The sequence below is a fragment of the Lagenorhynchus albirostris genome, chromosome 1 (genome assembly GCF_949774975.1).
Source record: "Lagenorhynchus albirostris chromosome 1, mLagAlb1.1, whole genome shotgun sequence".
NCBI lineage: Eukaryota > Metazoa > Chordata > Mammalia > Artiodactyla > Delphinidae > Lagenorhynchus > Lagenorhynchus albirostris.
Window position 1 is genome coordinate 89253358 of NC_083095.1, and position 22870 is coordinate 89276227.

A 22870-nucleotide genomic window follows, 5' to 3' on the forward strand; every position below is an offset into this window, starting at 1 on the left:
TGCTGGGGACCTGACCTGGTCCTCTGCCCTGTAAGGCCAGAGGCACTCCTGGGTCCCTCCTGCTGTGTTGAGGATAAGCCTCACCCCTCATGCCCCCAGGGCATTTTCCAGCCCTGTGGGTCCTAAGCATAGGCTCCGCCCACCACCTAAACCCCAACCCTGCCTAAGCCCTGCCCCTCACAGCCAAGAACTTTTCCAGCTTTTTTTTTTTTCCTCCTCTTTTTTACTACTGTGGGTTTGTTTTACCTTCCAGTTGTGGTTTCATCTATATTTTTACTTATTATTTCCCACATATCTGTTATTTTTCTAATCTTATTTTATTTTTTACTCTTTGTTATTGTTCTGCTCCTTTTTTTCTTTTTTTTTTTCCCCTGCCTCACACAGCTTGCAGGATCTTGGTTCACAAGCTGGCGGTCAGGAATGAGCTCCTGTGGTGGCAGATCCAAGTCTGAACCACTGGACTAACAGAGAACCTCAGACCCCAGGGAATAATTATTGGAGTGAGGTCTCCCAGAGGTTCTCATCTTGGCATCAAGACCCAGTGCTATGCTGGAAGCCTCAGGTCAAACAACCAGTAATACAGGAACACAAACCCACCCATCAAAAAAAAAGACAACAAAAAAATATGTCACAGATGAAGGACCAAGGTGAAAACCTACAAGGCCAAATAAATGAAGAGGAAATAGGCAACCTACTGAAAAAGAATTCAGAGTAACGATAGTAATGATGATCCAGAATCTCGGAAATAGAATGGAGACATGGATTGAGAAAATACAAAAAATGTTTAACAAGCTCTAGAAGAACTAAATAACAAAAAAATATAGATGAGCAACACAATAACTGAAATGCAAAACACAACAGAAGGAAACAATAACAGAATAACTGAGGCACAAGGACGAATAAGTGAGCTGGAAGACAGAAGGGTGAAAATAACTGCCAAGGATGAGAATAAAGAAAAGAATGAAAGGAATTGAAGACAATCTCAAAGACCTCTGGGACAACACAAAACGCAACAACATTCGAATTATAGGGGTCCAGGAAGAAGTAGAGAAAAAGAAAGGGTCTGAGAAAATATTCAAAGTTATAGTGGAAAACTTCCCTAACATGGGAAAGGAAATAGCCACGCAAGTCCAGGAAGTGCAGAGAGTCCCATACAGGACAAACCCTAGGAGAAACACACCAAGACAATATTAATCAAAATAACAAAAAGTAAATTAAAAGAAAAAATATTAAAAGCAACAATGGAAAAGCAAAAAATAATATACAAAGGAATTCTCATAAGGTTACCAGCTGATTTTTCAGCGGAAACTCCTCAGGCCAGAAGGGAGTGGCAGGATATACATAAAGTGAAGAAAAAGAAAAACCTACAAGCAAGATTACTCTACTCAGCAAGGATCTCACTCAGATTCGATGGAGAAATCAAAAGCTTTACAGACCAGCAAAAGCCAAGAGAATTCAGCACCACCAAACCAGCTTTACAACAAATGCTAAAGGAACTTCTCTAGGTGGGAAACACAAGAGAAAAAAGACCCACAAAAACAAACACAAAATATTAAGAAAATGGTAATAGGAATATACATATCAATAATAATCTTGAATGTAAATGGATTAAATGCTCCAACCAAAAGACACAGACTGGTAGAATGGATACAAAAAGAAGACCCATATATATGCTGTCTACAAGAGACCCACTACAGACCTAGGGACACATACAGACTGAAAGTGAAGTGATGGAAAAAGGTATTCCATAAAAATTGAAATCAAAAGAAAGCTGGAGTAGCAATACTCATATCAGATAAAATAGACTTTAAAATAAAGACTGCTACAAGATATAAGGAAGGACACTACATAGTGATCAAGGGATCAATCCAAGAAGATGATGTAACAATTATAAATATTTATGTACCCAACATAGGAGCACCTCGATACATAAGGCAAATGATAACATCCATAAAAAGGGAAATTGACAGTAACACAATAATAGTAGACGACTTTAAAACCTCACTTACACCAAGGGACAGATCATCCAAACAGAAAATAAATAAGGAAACACAAGCTTTAAATGACAAAACAGACCAGATAGATCTAACTGATATTTACAGGATATTCTACCCAAAAGTGGCAGCATACACTTTCTTTTCAAGTGCACATGGATATTCTCCAGGATAGATCACATCTGGAGTCACAAATCAAGCCTTGAAAAATTTAAGAAAATTGAAATTGTATCGAGCATCTTTTCTGACCACAACGCTATGAGACTGGAAATCGATTACAGGAAAAAAACAGTAAAAACACAAACACATGGAGGCTGAACAGTGTGCTACTAAATAACCAAGAGATCAACGAAGAAATCAAAGGACAAATTAAAAAAATCTAGAAACAAATGACAACAAAAACACGATGACCCAAAACCTATGGGACACAGCAAAAGCAGTTGTAAGAGGGAAGTTTATACCAATTCAATCTCACCTCAAGAAACAAGAAAATTCTCAAATAAACAATCTAACCTTACACCGAAAGCAGCAAGTGAAAGAAGAACAAAGAAAACCTGACTTCAGTAGAAGGAAAGAAATCATAAAGATCAAAACAGAAATAAATGAAATAGAAACGAAGAAAACAATAGCAAAGATCAATAAAACTAAAAGTTGGTTCTTTGAAAAGATAAACAAAATTGATAAAGCTTTAGCCAGACTCATCAAGAAAAGAAAGGGAGAGGATGAGAGAAGAATGGTTCAAGATGGCAGAGTAGAAGGACGTGTGCTCACTCCCTCTTGCAAGAGCACCGGAATCACAACTAACTGCTGAACAATCATAGACAGGAAGACACTGGAACTCACCAAAAAGGATACATCACATCCAAAGACAAAAGAGAGGCCGCAATGAGATGGTAGGAGGGGCACAATCACAATAAAATCAAATTCCATAACCTCTGGATGCCTGACTCAAAAACTAGAGAACACATACCACAGAAGTCCACCCACTGGAGTGAAGGTTCTGAGCCCCATATCAGGCTTCCCAAACTGCTGGTGTGGCAACAGGAGGAGGAATTCCTAGAGAAGAAGACTTTGAAGGCTAGTGGGGTGTGATTGCAGGACTTCAACAGGACTGGGGGGAACAGAGACTCCGTTCTTGCAGGGCACACACACAAAGTAGTGTGTGCATCAGGACCCAGGAGAAAAAGCAGTGACCTCATTGGAGACTGAACCAGACCCACCTGCTAGTGTTGCAGGGTCTGCTGCAGAGGCAGGGGGTGGCTGCAGCTCACGGTGGGAACAAGGACACTGGCAACAGAAGTTCTGGGAAGTACTCATTAGTGTGAGCCCTCCTAGAATCAGCCATTAGCCCCACCAAAGAGCCCAGGTAGGCTCCAGTGCTGGGTCTCTTCAGGTCAAAAAACCAACAGGGAAGGAACCCAGCCCCACCTATCAGCAGACAAGCAGATAAAAGTTTTACTGAGCTCTGCCCACCAGATCAACACCCAGCTCTACCCATCACCAGTCTTTCTCTTCAGGAAGCTTGCACAAGTCTCTTAGATAGGCACATCCACGAGAGGGCAGACAGCAGAAGCAAGAAGAAGTATAATTCTGCAGCCTGTGGAATGAAAACCACATTCACAGAAAGATAGACAAGATGAAAAGGCAGAGGACTATGTACCAGATGAAGGAACAACATAAAACCCCAGAAAAACAACTACATGAAGTGGAGATAGGCAACCTTCCCGAAAAAGAATCCAGAATAATGATAGTGAAGATGATCGAAGACCTCAAAAAGAGAATGGAGGCAAAGATCAAGAAGATGCAAGAAATGTTCAACAAATACCTAGAAGAATTAAAGAACAAACAAACAAAGAACAATACAATAACTGAAATGAAAAACACAATAGAAGGAATCAATAGCAGAATAACTGAGGAAGAACAACGGATAAGTGACCTGGAAGACAGAATGGTGGAAATCACTGCTGTGGAACAGAATAAAGAAAACAGAATGAAAAAAATGAAGACACCCTAAGAGACCTCTGGGACAACATTAAACGCAACAACATTCGCACTATAGGGGTCCCAGAAGGAGAAGAGAGAGAGAAAGGACCAGAGAAAATATTTGAAGAGGTTATAGTTGAAAACTTCCCTAACATGGGAAAGGAAATAGCCACCCAAGTCCAGGAAGCACAGAGAGTCCCATATAGGATAAGCCCAAAGGAGAAACTTGCTGAGACACATAATCAAACTGGCAAAAATTAAAGACAGACAAAAATTACTGAAAGCAGCAAGGGAAAGATGACAAATAACATACAAGGGAACTCCCATAAGGTTAACAGCTGATTTCTCAGCAGAAACTCTCCAAGCCAGAAGGGAGTGGCATGGTATATTTAAAGTAATTAAAGGCAAGAACCTACAACCAAGATTACTCTAACCAGCAAGAATCTCATTCAGATTTGATAGAGAAATTAAAACCTTTATAGACAAGAAAAAGCTAAGAGAATTCAGCACCACCAAACCAGCTTTACAACAACTGCTAAAGGAACTTCTCTAACTGGGAAACACAAAGGAAGAAAAGGACCTACAAAAACAAACACAAAACAATTAAGAAAATGGTAATAGGAACATACATATCAATAATTAACTTAAATGTGAATGGATTAAATGCTCCAACCAAAAGACAGAGGCTCTCTGAAAGGATACAAAAACAAAACCCATATATATGCTGTCTACAAGAGACCTACTTCAGACCTAGGGACACATACAGACTGAAAGTGAGGGGATGGAAAAAGATATTCCATGGAAATGCAAATCAAAAGAAAGCTGGAGTATCAATACTCATATCAGATAAAATAGGCTGTAAAATAAAGAATGTTACAAGAGACAAGGAAGGACACTACATAATGATCAATTGTTATATCAAGAAGATATAAGAAGATATAACAATTATAAATATATCTATAAATATATATTCACCCAGCAGAGGAGCACCTCAATACGTAAGCAAAGGCTAACAGCTTTAAAAGAGTAAAACAACAGTAACACAGTAATAGTGGGGGAATTTAACACCTCACTTACACCAATGGACAGATTATCCAAACAATTAATAAGGAAACACAAGCTTGAAATGACACAATAGAACAGAGGGATTTAATTGATATTTATAGGACATTCCATCTGAAAACAGCAGATTACACTTTCTTCTCAAGTGCACACAGAATATTCCCCAGGATAGATCACATTTGGGGTCACAAATCAAACCTTGGTAAATTTAAGAAAACTGAAAGCATATCACACACCTTTTTTGACCACAATGTTATGACATAAGAATTTAATTACAAACGTAATTAAAAGAACGTAAAAATCACAAACACATGGAGGCAAAACAACACGTTACTAAATAACTGAGAGATAACTGGAGAAATCAAAGAGGAAATCAAAAAATACCTAGAGACAAATGACAATGAAAACATGACAATCCAAAACCTATGAGATGCAGCAAAAGCAGTTCTAAAGGGGAAGTTTATAGCAATACAATCGTACCGCAAGAAAGAAGAAAAATCTCAAATAAACAATCTAACCTTACACCTAAACCAATTAGAGAAAGAAGAACAAACAAAGCCCAAAGTTAGCAGAAGGAAAGAAATCATAAAGATCAGAGCAGAAATAAATGAAATATAAACAAAGAAAACAATAGCAAAGATCAATAAAACTAAAAGCTGCTTCTTTGAGAAGATAAACAAAATTGGTAAATCTTTAGCCAGACTCATCAAGAAAAAAATGGAGAGGACTCAAATCAATAAAATTAGAAATGAAAAAGGAGAGGTTACAATGGACACTGCAGAAACACAAAGCACCTTAAGAGACTACCAGAAGGAAATTTATGCCAATAAAATGGACAACCTGGAAGAAATGGACAAATTCATAGAAAGGTGTAACCTTTGAAGACTGAACCAGGAAAATATAGAAAATATGAACAGACCAATCACAAGTAATGAAATTGAAACTATGATTAAATATCTTCCAACAAACAAAAGTCCAGGACCAGATGGCTTCACAGGTGAATTCTATCAAACATTTAGAGAAGAGCTAATGGCCACCCTTCTCAAACTCTTCCAAAGAACTGCAGAGGAAGGAACACTCCCAAACATATTCTACAAGACAAACATCACCCTGATACCAAAACCAGAGAGAGATAATACAAAAAAAGAAAATTACAGTCTGATATCACAAATGAATATAGATGCAAAACACTCAACAAAATACTAGAATCCACCAACACATTAAAAGGATCATACAGCATGATCAAGTGGGATTTATCCCAAGGATGCAAGGATTCGCCAATATACACACATCAATCAATGTGATACACCATATTAACAAACTGAAGAATAAAAACCATATGATCATCTCAATAGATGCAGAAAAAGTTTTTTACGAAATTCAATACCCATTTATGATACTCTTCAGAACGTGGGAGAGCATAGAGGGATCCTACTTCGACATAATAAAGGCCATATATGACAAAACCACAGCAAACATCATTCTCAATGGGGAAAAACTGAAAGCATTTCCTCTAAGATCAGGAACAAGACAAGGATGTCCACTCTCATCACTATTATTCAACATAGTTTTGGAAGTACTAGCCATGGCAATCAGAGAAGAAAAAGAATAAAAGGAATACAAATTGGAAAAGAAGAAGTAAAACTGTCACGGTTTGCAAATGACATAATAATATACATACAGAATCCTAAAGATGCCACCAGAACATTACTAGAGCTAATCAATGAATGTGGTAAAGTTGCAAGATACAAAATCAATGCAGAGAAATCTCTTGCCTTCCTATATACTAATGATGAAAAATCTGAAAGAGAAATTAAGGAAACACTCCCATCTACCACTGCCACAAAAAGAATAATATACCTAGGAATAAACCTACCTAAGGAGGTAAAAGACCTGTACTCAGAAAACTATGACACTAATGAATGAAATCAAAGATGACACAAACAGATGGAGAGATATACCATGTTCTGGATTGGAAGAATCAATATTGTGAAAATGACCGTACTACTCAAAGCAATCTACAGATTCAAGGCAATCCCTATAAAATTACCAGTGGCATTTTTTTCTTTTTTCTTCTTTTTAACAAAACTAGAACAAAAAAATCTTAAAATTTGTAAGGAGACACAAAAGACCCCGAATAGCCATAGCAATCTTGAGGGGAAAAAAATGGAGCTAGAGGATTGAGGCTCCCCAACTTCAAACTATACTACAAAGCTACAGTAATCAAGACAGTATGGTACTGGCACAAACACTGAAATACAGATCAATGGAACAGGATAGAAAGCCCAGAAATTAACCCATGCACCTATGGTCAACTAATCTTTGATGAAGGAGGCAAGGATATACAATGGAGAAAAGTCAGTTGCTTCAATAAGTACTGCTAGGAAAGCTAGACAGCTACATGTAAAAGAATGAAATTAAAACATTCCCTAACATCATACACAAATATAAACTCAAAATTGATTAAATACCTAAATGTAAGACCAGACACTATATAACTCTTACAGGAAAACATAGGAAGAACACTCTTGGCCATAAGCCACAGCAAGATCTTGTTTGACCCACCTCCTAGAGTAATGGAAATAAAAACAAAAATAAACAAATGGGTCCCAATGAAACTTAAAAGCTTTTGCACAGGAAAGGTAACTATAAACAAGACAAAAAGACAACCCTCAGAATGGGAGAAAATACTTGCAAATGGATCAGTGGACAAAGGATTAATCTCAAAAATATATAAACAGTTCATGGAGCTCAATATTAAGAAAAGAAACAACCCAATCCAAAAATGGGCAGAAGACCTAAATAGACAGCTCTCCAAAGAAGACATACAGATGGCCAAGAGGCACATGAAAAGCTGCTCAAATCACTAAATATTAGAGAAGTGCAAATCCAAATTACAATGAGGTGTCACCTTCACTGTTTACAATGGGCATCATCAGAAAATCTACAAACAAATGCTGGAGAGGATATGGAGAAAAGGGAACCCTCTTGCACTGTTGGTGGGAATGTAAATTGATACAGCCACTATGGAGAACAGTATGGAGGTTGCTTAAAAAACTAAAAATAGAATTACCATATGACCCAGCAATCCCACTACTGGGCCTATACACAGAGAAAACCATAATTCAAAAGGACACCCCAAAGTTCACTGCAGCACTATTTACAATAGCCAGGTCATGGAAGCAACCTAAATGCCCATCAACAGATGAATGGATAAAGAAGTTGTGGTACATATACACAATGGAATATTACTCATCCATAGAAACAAATGAAAATTTGTCATTTGTAGAGAAGTGGGTGGACCTAGAGACTGTTAAACAGAGTGAGGTAAGACAGAAAAAGAAAAACAAATACAGTAAATTAACGACTATATGTGGAATAGAATAATGTTACAGATGAACCGGTTTTCAAAGCAGAAATAGAGACACTGATGTAGAGAACAAACATATGGACCCAAGGGGGGAAAGTGAAGGCAGGGGGTGGGATGGACTGGAAGACTGAGATTGACATATATATACACTAATATGTATAAAATATATAACTAATAAAAACCTGATGTATAAAAAAATAAATAAAAAAAGAAAAAGGTAGAGGACACAAATCAATAAAATTAGAAATGAAAAAGGAGAAATCACAACTGACACTGCAGAAATACAAAGGATTATAAGTGACTACTACAAACAACTATATGCCAATAAAATGGACAACCAGGAAGAAATGGACTAATTCTTGGAAAGGTAGAATTTTCCAAGAATGAACCAGGAACAGTTAGAAAATATAAACAGACGTATCACAAGTAATGAAACTGAAACTGTAGTTAAAAGTCTTCCAACATCAAATGTCCAGGACCAGATGGCTTCACTGGCAAATACTATACAACATTTAGAGAAGCGCTAACACCCATCCTTCTCAAACGCTTCCAAAAAATCGAAGAGGATGAATACTCCCAAATTCATTCTACGAGGTGACCATCACCCTGATAGCAAAACTAGACAAAGATATCACAAAAAATGAAAATTACAGACCAATAACACTGATGAACATAGGTGCAAAAATCCTGAAAAGAATATTAGCAAACAGAATCCAGAAACACATTAAAAGAATCATACACCATGATCAAGTGGGATTTATCCCAGGGATGCAAGGATTCTTCAATATATACAAATCAATCAATGTGATACACCACATTAACAAACTGAAGGATAAAAATCATATGATCACCTCAATAGATGCAGAAAAAGCTTTTGACAAAATTCAACAACAATTTATGATAAAAATCCTCCAGAAAGTAGGTATAAGAGGGAACCTACCACAACATAATGAAGTCCATATATGATAAACCCACAGCAAATATCATTCTCAATGGTGAAAAATGGAAAGCATTTTCTCTAAGATCAGGAATAAGACAAGGCTGTCCACTCTCGCCACTATTATTTAAAATAATTTTGGAAGTCCTAGCCATGGCAATCAGAGAAGAAAGAGAAATAAAAGGAATACAAATTGGAAAAGAAGAAGTAAAACTGTCACTGTTCGCAGATCACATGATACTATACATAAAACATCCTAAAGATGCCACCAGAAAACTACTAGAACTAATCAATGAATTTGGTAAGGTTGCAGGATACAAAATTAATGCACAGAAATCTCTTGCATTCTTATACACTAATGATGAAAAATCTGAAAGGAAAATTAAGGAAACACTCCCATTTACCACTGCAACAAAAAGAATAAAATACCTAGGAATAAACATACCTAAGGAGACAAAAGACCTGTATGCAGAAAACTATAAGACACTGATGAAAGTAATTAAAGATGATACCAACAGATGGAGAGATATACCATGTTCTTGGATTGGAAGAATCACCATTGTGAAAATGACTATACTACACAACGCAATATACAGATTCAATGCAATCCCTATGAAACTACCACTGGCATTTTTCACAGAACTAGAACAAAAAATTTCACAATTTGTATGGAAACACAAAAGATGCCGAATAGCTAAAAGAATCTTGAGAAAGAAAAATGGAGCTAGAGGAATCAGGCTCCCCAACTTCAAACAATACTACAAAGCTACAGTAATCAAGACAGTATGGTACTGGCACAAAAACAGAAATATAGATCAATGGTACAGGATAGAAAACCCAGAGATAAACCCACACACATATGGTCACCTAATTTATGATAAAGGAGGCAAGAACATACAATGAAGAAAAGACAGCCTCTTCAATAAGTGGTGCTGGGAAAACTAGACAGCTACATGTGAAAGAATGAAATTAGGACACTACCTAACACCATACACAAAAATAAACTCTAAATGGATTAAAAACTTAAATTTAAGACCAGACATTATAAAACTCTTAGCGGAAAACATAGGAAAAACACTCTTTGACATAAACCACAGCAAGATCTTTTTTGACCCACCTCCTAGTGTAATGGAAATAAAAATAAACAAATGGGACTTAATTAAACATAAAAGCTTTTGCACATCAAAGGAAACCATAAACAAGAGAAAAAGTCCACTCTTAGAATGGGAGAAAATATTTGAAAATGAAACAAGAGACAATGGATTAATCTCCAAAATATACAAACAGCTCATGGAGGTCAATATCAAAAAAACAAAGAATCCAGTTAAAAAATGGGTGGAAGACCTAAATAGACATTTCACCAAGGAAGTCATACAGATGGCTAAGAGGCACATGAGGAGATTCCCAGCATCACTGGTTATTAGGGAAATGAGGATCGGGGCTACAGTGAGGTATCACCTCACACTGGCCAGAATGGCCATCAACAAAAAATCTACAAACAATAAATGCTGGAAAGAGTGTGGAGAAAGGGGAGCCCTTTTGCACCATTGGTGGGAATGTAAATTGATACAGCCACTATGGAGAACAGTACGCAGGTTCCTTAAAGAACTGAAAATAGAAGTACCATATGACCCAGCAGTCCCACTAGTGAGCATATACCCTGAGAAAACCATAATTCAAAAGGACACATTTACCTCAATGTTTATTGTAGCACTATTTACAATGACCAGGACATGGAAATAACCTGGGTGTCTAACGATGGATGAATGGATAAAGAAGATATGGTACATATATATAATATAATATTAGCCATAAAAAGGAATGAAATTGGGTCATTTGTAGAGATGTGGACGGACCTAGAGTCTGTCATACAGATTGAAGTAAGCCAGAAATAGAAAAACAAATATCATTTACTAACGCATATATGTGGAATCTAGAAAAATGGTACTGATGAATCTACTTGTAGTGCAGGAATTGAGATGTAGACATAGAGAATAGACATGTGGACACTGGGGTGGAAGGGGAGGGTGGGACGAATTGCGAGATTAGGTTTGACATAAATACACTACCATGTGTAAATAGATAGCTAGTGGGAACCTCCTGTATAGAACAGGGAGCTCAGCTCAGTGCTCTGTGACAACCTAGGTGGGTGGGATGGGGGTGGGGTGGGAGGGAGGTCCAAGAGGGAGGGGATATAGGCATACGTATAGCTGATTCACTTCAATGTACAGCAGAAACTAATACAACATTGTAAAACAGTTTTACTCCAATAAATATAAAATAAATAAAAAAATCTAGTCTCTTAAGCAACTTTGAAGTTTATAATACAGTATTGTTGACTATAATCACTATGCTGTGCATTAGCTCTCTAGAACGTATATATGTATAGTTGCAAGTTTGTGCCCTTGAATAATGTCACTCTAATTCCCCCTTTTCCAAGCTGCTGGCAACAACCATTCTAATTTCTGTTTTCATAAACTTGGCTGTATAAGATTCTACATGTATGGGACATCATGCAGTGTTTGTCTACCTCTGGCTGACTTGTCTCACTTAGTATGATGTCCTCAAGGTCTAATCATGTTGTCACAAATGGCAGGATTTTCTTCTTTTCCATGCCATATAATATTCCATTATATAATATATATATATATTTATTTATTTATATATAGTATATATATTGCTTTTTAAAAAAATCCGTTCATCCATTGACAGCCACTTAGTTTGTTTTCATGTCTTGGCTATTTTGATAATGCAATGAACACATGAGTACATTTACTCAATATACTGTTCTAGTTTAGTTCAGATGTACACCCAGAAGTGGGGTTGTAAATCATGATAGTTCTATTTTTAGTTTTGCGGAGGAACCTCTGCTGTTTTTCATAGAGGCTACAATGATTTGAATTCCCACCAACAGTGTACAAGGGGTTCCCTTTTCTCTACATTCTCAATGACACGTTATCTCCTGTATCCTTGATGTTAGTCATTGTATATGATGTGAGGTGGTGTCTGTGGTTTTGATGAATTTCCCTGATGATTGGTGACATTGAGCATCTTTTCAAATATTTGTTGGCCCTCTGGATGACTTCTTTGGAAGTAAGTCTGTTTTGTTCCTCCCTGCATTTTTAATTGGATTACTTGGGGGGTTTTTTGTTGTTATTATCGAGTTGTATGAGTTTTTGTGTGTATTTTAATTTAAACTCATTATCTGAGGTATGATTTGCAGATATTTTCTCTCATTCCATAGTTGCCTTTTCATTTTGTTGATTGTTTCAGGCCAGTTTCCTTAGATGTAGATGCAAAAATTCCCAGTAAAATACTAACAAACTAAATATACCAACTATAAAACCATCATAAACACAACCAAGCATTATTAATCCCCAAAACACAAAATTGGTTTAATTAAATAATATAGCATATTAATAGATAGACAGCTAAAAACCACACAATTATGTCAATGGAGAAGAAAACGTTTGTTAACATGCAAAAATCCTGCATGGTAAAAATGCTCAATAAACACGCAATAGAAGGGGACTTCACCCTGATAAGGAACATATATGCTTTTTCATTTCACTGATTATTTCCTTTGCTGTGTAGAAGCTTTTGAGTGTGAAGTATATAGTCCCAGTTTTCTATTTTGGTTTTGTCACCTGTGATTTTGGTGTCATATCTATGAAATCATTGCCAAGACCAATGTCAAAAAAGTTTTACCCTGATTTCTCTGAGGTGTTTTACAGATCCAATTCTGTATTTGTCTTGCTTACAAATGGAATATTGTTTGGTCTTAAAGTGGAGGCAGGTCCCGTCATTTGGGACAACATGAATAAGCATACAGACATTGTGATAAGTGAAATAATCCAGTTACAGAAGGACAAATATTGCATGATTCCACTTATATGAGGTTTCTAAAACAGGCTAAGTCATAGAAGCAGAGAGTAGAATGATGGTGGTTGTCAGGGGCTGGGAGGAGGGGGAAGTGCAAAACTGTTCTTCAGTGGGTATAAAGTTTTTTTACACAAGGTGAATAAAGCTATGGCTAACAATATGGAATTGTGAATTTTATAATATGTTAAAGGAATGGAGTTTACATGAAGTGTTCATTTCAAAAAAACTATAAAGCAACCTGTGTTCATCATCGGATGAATGGATAAAGAAGATGTGGCACATATATACAATGGAATATTACTCAGCCATAAAAAGAAACGAAATTGAGTTATTTGTAGTGAGGTGGATGGACCTAGAGTCTGTCATACAGAGTGAAGTCAGAAAGAGAAAAACAAATACCGTATGCTAACACATATATAAGGAATCAAGAAAAAAAAAAGGTCATGAAGAACCTAGGGGTAAGATGGGAATGGAGACGCAAACCTACTAGAGAATGGACTTGAGGATGTGGGGAGGTGGAAGGGTAGGTTGTGACAAAGTGAAAGAGTGACATGGACATATATACACTACCAAACATAGAAAAGATAGCTAGTGGGAAGCAGCCGCATAGCATAGGGAGATCAGCTCAGTGCTTTGTGACCACCTAGAGGGGTGGGATGGGGAGGGTGGGACAGAGGGAGATGCAAGAGGGAAGAGATATGGGAACATGTGTATATGTATAACTGATTCACTTTGTTATAAAGCAGAAACTAACACACCATTGTAAAGCAATTATACTCAAATAAAAATGTTAAAAAAAAAACTATAAAGGAACATGGGAATTTCTGGAGGTGGTCAATATGGTTAGTGCCTTAATGTAGTGGTAGTATCATATGGGTATGTATATGTACAATCTCAACAAAAGGTATACACTAAATGTGTGCAATTTTTGTGTATCAATTCTATTTCAATAAAGCTAGAAAGGAGCATATATGAAAACAAAAATAAATAAATAAAAACAAACCAGTGGAATACAATAGAGAGCCCAGAAGCAGACCCACACAAAAATAGTTAATTGATATTTGACAAAAGAACCAAGGCAGTTCACTGGGGAAAGAACAGTCTCTTCAACAAATGCTAAACTGCTAGTTATAAAATTAACAATTTCTGGGGATGAAAAAAATTGCTGCTGAACAATTAGACATCCATATGCAAAAAAAAAAAAAAAAAGGGAAGGAGAAGGAAAAGGAGGAAGAAGAAGCAGCAGAAGCTAACTTATACCTTTCACAAAATAATTCAAAATGATTGCAGATCTAAATATAAAATGTAATACTATAAAACTTCTAGAAGAAATCACAGGAGACAATCTACACGACCTTGAATTTGGCAATGAGTTTTTAGATACAACAACAAAAGCAGAGGCAATAAAAGAAAAAATTGATGTACTGGACATCATCAAAATTTAAAACTTTTGCCCTTCAAAAGTCAGTGCTAAGAGAATCAAAAGACACAGACCAGAAGAAAATATTTGTAAACCGATACATATGATAAAGGACTTATATCCAAAGTATACAAAGAACTCTTAAAACTCAACAGTAAGAAAACAACAAACGAACAAAAATTTTAAAATGGGCAAAGGATCTGGACACCCACCAAAAAAATACACAGGTGGCAAATAAGCATATGAAAAGATGTTCAACAATGCTTGTCATAGGGAATTGCAAATTAAAATGAAAATAAGATATCAGTACACATCTATTAGGATGGCTAAAATTCTAAAAGAAAATTGAAACAAAAAAGACAATACCAAATGTTCGTGAGGATGTGGAGCAACAGAACTCTGTTCCCTGATGGGTGTGGATGAAAAATGTTACAGCCACTTTGGTAGACAGGTTGACAGCTCCCTACAAAAGTAAACATACTCTTACAATGCAGTCCAGCAACCACATTGCTATGTATGTGTCCATCTGAATACTTATGTCATACAAAAACCTACACACAGATTTCTATAGCAGGTCTATTCATATTTGCAATAATAAGAAGTGACCAAGACTTCTCTGAATGGGTGAACAAATAAACAAACTGGTATATCTATATAATGGAATATTATTTAGTGATAAAAATGAGCTATAATCCATGAATGCATTGAAGAACCTTAAGTGTATATTACTGAGTGAAGGAAACCATTCTGAATGACTAAATATGGTATGATTCCCATTATATAACATTCTGGAAAAAGCCAAAACTATTTAGACAGTAGAATGATCAGCAGCTAGTAGAGGGTGTGGGGAGGGGAGATGGTGAGGCACAGGAGACTTTTAGGGCAGTCAAATTATTTTGTAAGACATAGTAATAGTGGTTACAAGACATTATACATTTTTCGAAATCCATAAAACTTTACAGCACAAACATTGAATCTTAATGTGTGCAGTTATTAAAAAAAATATTTAGGAGATTGAAGGATCCAAGGAAGGACTGTGAACTGTGAGAAGACAGTCAGTGTCACAAATGTATGAAACAACCTAACTGAAGGAGTTGGGGGCAGGGGAAAGGCACTGACCTATTAACTTTGGAAATGAGTGGAGCCTGTAAGATTAAAAGCAAAAACAACTATCCATGAGCAACTGTATTGGGGTTTATAAAGTTGTCTCCTACAGCACAGGTTAAAAATTCTGATACTGCAATACATGTATACTGGAATTGGGCAGTAATGTAAATGAATAGTTCATGGTGGGAATCAGGTTTCTTACTGTTAGAGTGAGTTTACAGGTAAGAAAGTGGGGGAAGCTACAATGATCTCTGTGGTAATAATGAATAGAGCTGGAGACATCAGTATAAACTCATGTTTAGCTTAACATAGATACAGGTAGTTAAACATAGTTACGCATATGTCTACATAATACAAAAACATATATAACAGATTAACTTATGCATTAGTATTTCCTTGTTCTGTCAATTGAAATAGAATAGAAGAAATGATTCTATGAATCTATTAAGAACAGAAGATCCACCAGAGGGCAGACAGCAGAAGCAAGAAGAACTACAATCCTGCAGCCTGTGGAACAATAACCACGACAAGATGAAAAGGCAGAGGGCTATGTACCAGATGAAGGAACAAGACAAAACCCCAGAAAAATAACTAAATCAAGTGGAGATAGAAAAAATTCCAGAAAAAGATTTCAGAATAATGATAGTGAAGATGATCCAGGCCATCAGAAAAAGAATGGAGGCAAAGATCGAGAAGATGCAAGAAATGTTCAACAAAGATCTAGAAGAATTAAAGAACAAACAGAAATGAACAATATAATAACTGAAATGAAAAATACACAAGAAAAATACAATAGCAGAATAACTGAGGAAGAAGAACGGATAAGTGAACTGGAAGACAGAATGGTGGAAATCACTGCTGTGGAACAGAATAAAGAAAACAGAATGAAAAGAAATTAAGACAGCCTAAGAGAGTTCTGGGACAACATTAAACGCAAAAACATTTGCTTTATAAGGGTCCCAGAAGGAGAAGAGAGAGAGAAAGGACCTGAGAAAATATTTGAAGAGATTACAGTCGACAACTTCCCTAACAGGGGAAAGGGAATAGCCACCGAAGTCCAGGAAGTGCAGAGAGTCCCATATAGGATAAACCCAAGGAGAAAGATGCCAAGACACATAGTAATCAAACTGGCAAAAATAAAAGACAAAGAAAAATTATTGAAAGCAGCAAGGGAAAAATGACAAATAATATACAACGGAACTCCTATAAGGTTAACAGCTGATTTCTCAGCAGAAACTTTACAAGCCAGAAGGGAGTGGCATGGTATAATTAAAATGATGAAAGGGAAGAACCTACAACCAAGATTACTCTACCCAGCAAGGATCTCATTCAGATTCGATGGAGAAATCAAAAGCTTTGCAGACAAGCAAAAGCTAAGAGAATTCAGCACCACCGAACCAGCTCTACAACAAATGCTAAACGAACTTCTCTAAGTGGGAAACAAAAGAGAAGAAAAGAACCTACAAAAACAAATCCAAAACAATTAAGAAAATGATAACAGGAACACACATATTGATAATAACCTTAAACATGAATGGATTAAATACTCCAAGCAAAAGACACAGGCTTGCTGAATGGATACAAAAACAAGACCCATATATATGCTGTCTACAAGAGACCCACTTCAGACCTAGGGACACATATAGACTGAAAGTGAGGGGATGGAAAAAGATATTCCATACAAAAGGAAATCAAAAGAAAGGAGGCATGGCAATACGCATATCAGATAAAATAGACTTTAAAATAAAGAATGTTACAAGAGACAAGGAAGGACACTATGTAATGATCAAAGGATCAATCCAAGAAGAAGATATAACAATTATAAATCTATATGCACCCAACATAGGAGCACCACAATACATAAAGCAACTGCTAACAGCTCCAAAAGAGGAAATCGACAGTAACACAATAATAGTGGGGGACTTTTACACGTCCCTTACACCAATGGACAGATCATTAAACAGAAAATTAATAAGGAAACAGAAGCTTTAAATGACACGATAGACCAGATAGATTTAATTGATATTTATAGCGCATTCCATCCAAAAATAGCACATTACACTTTCTTCTCAAGTGCGCATGGAACTTTCTTCAGGATAGATCACACCTTGGGTAAAAAATCAAGCCTTAGTAAATTTAAGAAAATTGAAATCATATCCAGAATCGTTTCTGACCACAATGCTGTGACACTAGAAATCAATTACAGGGAAAAAATGTAAAAAACAGAAACACGTGGAGGCTAAACACTACATTACTAAATAACCAAGAGAACACTGAAGAAATCAACAAGAAAAGAAAAAAATACCTGGAGACAAATAACAATGAAAACACAACAATCCAAAACCTATTGGATGCAGCAAAAGCAGTTCTAAGAGGGAAGTTTATAGCTATATAAGCCTACCTCAAGAAACAAGAAAACTCTCAAAAAAACACTCTAACGTTACATCTAAAGGAACTAGAGAAAGAAGAACAAACGAAACCAAAAGTTAAGAGAAGGAAAGAAATCATAAAGATCAGAGCAGAAATAAATGAAATAGAAACAAAGGAAACAACAGCAAAGATCAATAAAACTAAAAGCTGACTCTTTGAGAAGATAAACAAAATTGGTAAACCTTTAGCCAGACTCATCAAGAAAAAGAGGGAGAGGACTCAAATCAATAAAATTAGAAATGAAAAAGGAGAAGTTACAACAGACACCTCAGAAATACAAAGCATCCTAACAGATTGCTACCAGCAACTCTATGCCAATAAAACGGACAACCTGGAAGAAATTCTTAGAAAGGTATGACCTTCCAAGACTGAACCAGGAAGAAATAGAAAATATGAAGAGACCAATCACAAGTAATGAAATTGAAACTGTGATTAAAAATAATCCAACAAACAAAAAGCCAAGACCAGATGGCTTCACGGGTGAATTCTATCAAACATTTCGAGAACAGCTAACACCCATCCTTCTCAAAGTCTTCCAAAAATTTCAGAGGAAGGAACACTCCCAAACTCATTCTATGAGGCCACCATTGCCCTGATACCAAAACCAGACAAAGATATTACAAAAATAGAAAATTACAGACCAATATCACTGATGAATACAGATGCAAAAATCGTCAACAAATACTAGCAACAGAATCCACCAACACATTAAAAGGATCATACAGCATGATCAAGTGGGATTTATCCCAGGGATGCAAAGACTCTTCAATATATGCAAATCAATCTATGTGATACACCATATTAACAAATTCAAGAAGAAAAACCATATGATCATCTCAATAGAGGCAGTAAAAGCCTTTGACAAAATTCAACACCCATTTATGATAAAACCTCTCTAGAAAGTGGCATAGAGGGAACCTACCTCAACATAATAAAGGCCATATATGACAAATCCACAGCAAACATCATTCTCAATGGTGAAAAACTGAAAGCATTTCCTCTAAGATCAGGAACAAGACAAGGATGTCCACTCTTGCCACTGTTATTCAACATAGTTTTGGAAGTCCTAGTCACGGCAATCAGAGAAGAAAAAGAAATAAAAGGAATACAAATTGGAAAAGAAGTAAAACTGTCACTCTTTGCAGATGACATGATACTATACATAGAGAATCCTAAAGATGCCACCAGAAAACTACTAGAGCTAATCCATGAATTTGGGAAAGTTGCAGGATACAAAATTAATGTACAGAAATCTATTGCATTCCTATATACTAAGGATGAAAAATCTGAAAGAGAAAATAAGGAAACACTCCCATTTACCATTGCCACAAAAAGAATAACATACCTAGGAATAAACCTACCTAGGGAGAAAAAAGACCTGTATGCAGAAAACTATAAGACACTGATGAAAGAAATTAAAGATGATACCAACAGATGGAGAGATATACCATGTTCTTGGACTGGAAGAATCACCATTGTGAAAATGACTATACTACCCAAAGCAATCTACAGATTCAATGCAATCCCTATGAAATTACCGATGGCATTTTTTATGAACTGGAACAAAAAATCTTAAAATTTGTTTGGAGACACAAAAGACTCTGAATAGCTAAAGCAGTCTCGAGGGGAAAAAACGTAGCTGTAGGATCAGACTCTTTGACTTCAGACTATACTACAAAGCTACAGTAATCAAGACAATATGGTACTGGCACAAAAACAGAAATATAGATCAATGGAACAAGATAGAAAGCACAGAGATAAACACACTCACCTATGGTCCACTAATCTATGACAAAGGAGGCAAGGATATATAATGGAGAAAAGACAGTCTCTTCAATAAGTGGTGCTGCGAAAACTAGCCAACTGCAGGTAAAAGAATGAAATTAGAACACTCCCTAACACCATACACAAAAATAAACACAAAATGGATTAGAAACCTAAATGTAAGACTGGACACTATAAAACTCTTAGAGGAAAACATAGGAAGAATACTCTTTCACGTAAATCACAGCAAGATCTTTTTGGATCCACTTCCCAGAGTTATAAAAATAAAAACAAAAATAAACAAATGGGATCAAATGAAACTTAAAAACTTTTGCAAAGCAAAGGAAACTACAAACAAGATGAAAAGAGAACCCTCAGAGTGGGAGAAAATATTTGCAAATGAATCAATGGACAAAGGATTAATCTCCAAAATATATAAGCAGCTCATGCAACTCAATATTAAAAAAACTAACAACCCCATCCAAAAATGGGCAGAAGACTTAAATAGACATTTCTCCAACGAAGACTTACAGATGGCCAAGAAGCACATGAAAAGCTGCTCAACATCACTAATTATTAGAGAAATGCAAATCAAAACTACAATGAGGTGTCACCTCACACCAGTTAGAATGGGCATCATCAGAAAATCTACAAACAACAAATGCTGGAGAGAGTGGATAAAAGGGAACCCTCTTGCACTGTTGGTGGGAATAAATTGATACAGCCACTATGGGGAACAGTATGGAAGTTCCTTAAAAACTAAAAATAGAATTACCATATGATCCAGCAATCCCACCACTGGTCATATACCCTGGGAAAACCATAATTCAAAAAGACACATGCACCCCAATGTTCATTGCAACACTGTTTACAATAGCCAGGTCATGGAAGCAACCTAAATGCCTACTGACAGACGAATGTACAAAGAAGATGTGGTACATATATACCATGGAATATTACTCGGCCATAAAAAGGAATGAAATTGGGTCATTTGTAGAGACGTGGATGGATCTAGAGACTGTCATACAGAGTGAAGTAAGTCAGAAAGAGAAAAACAAATATATATTAACGCATATATGTGGAACCTAGAAAAATGGTACAGATGAACCAGGTTGCTGGGCAGAAATTGAGATAGAGATGTAGAGAACAAACGTATGGACACCAAGCAGGGAAAGTGGCGGGGGGTGGGGGTGGGGGTGTGATGAATTGGGAGATTTGGATTGACATGTATACACTGATGTGTATAAAATGGATGACTAATAAGAACCTGCTGTTTAAAAAAATAAAATTGAAAAAAAAAAAGAATGGATGTAACATGCACACCTAACATTCAGATCTTGATTTCTAATACCAGTTTCCAATAAAAAGAACCAGGGATCTTTGGAGAAATAGTTTATTCTAGGACTTAGGCAGGAAATATACCAGAAGAGCCTACAGTATCTTGCAGTGCCAGGAAGTAAAGGACACAAACAAAACAAAACAAAACAAAAATACAATGATGGGAGAATGTCAAACGAGACAGGAGCCAACTATAAGTGCCCTCAGTAGCCAAAATCATAATAATTTGAGCAAGAAAATAAAATAACATTGGAGTATAGCCCAAAGTATAAAATAAATATCCATGAGTCAATATTGATAAAAGTAATGATTGCATAAATAACTAAATGGAGTAGAAAAGACATGTACAGAAGCATGCCAAATAATTTTATGTAAATATTTTTCCCTCAAGAAGATATGGCATAACTCCCCACTCCTTAAGTGTGGGCTGTACATAGTGACTTATTTCTAAGGAGTACAATAAGAAAAAGGGGAAGTAGGAGTAACTTTACAGAGGAGAAACCTAGCAAATATTTTCTCATCCAGGTGATCAAGGTTAACATCAGGGGGGTGGCGGTGGGCGAAATTGATGAAGCGGGTCAAAAGGTAAAACTTTATATGAATAAGTAATAGGAATATAATGTACAGCATGTTGACTATAGTTGATGATATTGGATTGTATATTTGAAAGTTGCTAACAGAGTAGATCTTAAAATTTCTTACCACAAGGAATAAAGAAAAGTTGTATGTGGTGATAATATTAACCAGACTTATTGTGGTAATCATTTAGCAACATATACAAATATCAAATAATTATGTTATATGCCTGAAACTAATACAATGTTACATATCAATTACATCTCAATTAAAAAAAGATTTATTAGTGGAAAAAAGGTTAATATCAACAGTAATAAGTTATGTTGATATTACATACCTTTGATTTGATTAAAAAATGATGAAAAATGTGATAAACATGGCACTTTACCACTGTGTTCTTTCTCTCTATAACCAATAAATTCAATCTTGTCACAGGAAAAAAACATCATTTTATTCAAATAGGGAGACTCTTACAAAACACCTGACCAGTACTCCTCAAAACTATCGAGGTCATCAACACAAAGAAAGTCCAAGAAACCACCACAACCAGGAGAAGCCTAAAGAGACATGACAACTGCATGTAATATGATAAGCTGGATGGAATCCTGGAACAGAAAAAGGACACTAGGTAGAATTAAGGAAATCTAACTAAACTATGGACTTTAGTTTATAATAGCATAACCGTGTTAGTTTATTAATTTTAACAAATATATCATACTAGTAATATGTTATTAATAACCTCAGAAACTGGATATAGGGCATATTGGGAACTCTACTATCTTTTCAATTTTTTCTGTAATTCTAAAACTGTTCTAAAAATAAAGACTAGTAAAAATAAATCAATGTAATTTACCATATTAACAGACTAAAAACAAAAACATACCATTATTTAAATAAGATATAGAAAAACACTTTGACAAAATCCAATACGCTCCCTTGTGAAAGCTCTTAAGAAATTAGAAAGAGAAATGAATTTTCTCAACCTGATAAAGAGCATCAAGGAAAAT